Genomic DNA, 1,461 nt, shown 5'->3' with positions numbered 1-1,461 from the left:
GGCGGGCCGCTCTGGGGCGACGGCGGGGGGCGCTGGGAGCCCCTAGGCCGGGAGCTGTGAAGGTGGGCGGACCCTGTGGGTCTAGAACTCCCTCCAAAGCAAGTCAGGGTTGGAGGTGGGATGGGGGGAGTGGTGGTGAGGAGAGAGGTCGGAGCGCCCCCTGGCGGCCCTTTTTACCGAGCCAGGACGGCCACGAGGCGAGGCGAGCCGGCAGCGCAGGAGAGAGGCAGCGGGGAACCGCTCTGGCCTCATCCAACTCAACGACTCGCAGCTCCCTCCAACGCCCGTGTGTGTACCCCAACTCAAGTACACACTCCCCAGTTACAGACATACACCTCAACCAACCACATGCACCCCAACTCACGGACACTACAAATTCAGATGCACACCTCGAAATGTACAGTCATTAACGTAAAAACATACACCCTCTACTCACCGACACGTTATAGATCAGCCAATTAGATGTACATCCCAACCACGTAAACAACAAACGACACCCCCACCTCAGACACACACCTAAGCCCTAACGCACAAACATACCCAAATCAGACAAACCCCATTGCTTCCGTGGTCGGCAAACTGCGGCTCGCGAGCCACATGCGGCTCTTTGGCCCCTTGAATGTGGCTCTTCCTAAGCCTTAGGAGTACCCTAATTAAGTTAATAACAATGTACCTACCTATATAGTTTAAGTTTAAAAAATTTGACTCTCAAAAGAAATTTCAATCGTTGATATTTGGCTCTGTTGACTAATGAGTTTGCCGACCACTGCTAGGTCATACACATACAACTCAAGTCAAGCATCCCCCCAACTCCCAATGGTCACCCCCACTCAGATACATCGCCAAATTCGGAAGTCCAGCACAACTCAAGCTCACAGACAAGCCCGAGGACACCCCTGTGCACTCACATTTATGTGGTGGCCCAGGGACCCCTTTTCCAACCTTGGGGGTTTCAAGTAAGTCCAGGCCTCCCTGGATGAAACCACCCATCAGGGGGCGGGGGGAACCCACGGGCCGGATGCCCCTCTCCCCCCCATCCTTTCAGCCCCAGGGTCACAGACCCCGCAAGGGGCCTGGGCTCAGGCCCGCCCACCAGAAGCCAGAAGCGCCGTAGGGATCTGGCTCCAGTTTGGCGCTAACGCTCTGCCAGAACTTGGAAAAGCCTTTGTCCCTCTCAGGCCCCGCTTCCTCCGGGCGCCTCCTGTGCCGGTAGCGGGATGACCTTTGTGACTATAAGCCCTGGGCGGGGGAGTGCGGCGGAGAAGGAAGCGAGATGCCGGTGTGGCCCCCACCCCATGCAGGGACCCCTCGCATCCTCGGGAACACAGGAGGAGGGGCCCTAATGAAGACAAATGCAGGGCCCAGCGCCGCCAGATCACGCGGTTTTCAGAGCCACCTCCCCTCCTCCCGCAGTGCGCAGCCCGGACCGCACGGCCAGTGCGCATGTTCCGGAGAGCCCGT

At 58.5% G+C, this 1,461-nt stretch overlaps 1 protein-coding gene across 2 annotated transcripts in view; it reads right to left on the bottom strand.

Annotated features, from left to right (window-relative positions):
* PSD (pleckstrin and Sec7 domain containing) overlaps positions 1-1,461 on the bottom strand; it is a 16,227-nt gene that overhangs the window by 5,646 nt on the left and 9,120 nt on the right. The window lies entirely within an intron of this gene.

The sequence above is a fragment of the Myotis brandtii genome, unplaced genomic scaffold (genome assembly GCF_000412655.1).
Source record: "Myotis brandtii unplaced genomic scaffold, ASM41265v1 scaffold550, whole genome shotgun sequence".
Lineage (NCBI taxonomy): Eukaryota > Metazoa > Chordata > Mammalia > Chiroptera > Vespertilionidae > Myotis > Myotis brandtii.
Note: the sequence above shows the minus strand (reverse complement) of the source record. Positions and strands in the feature narration are given on the sequence as shown.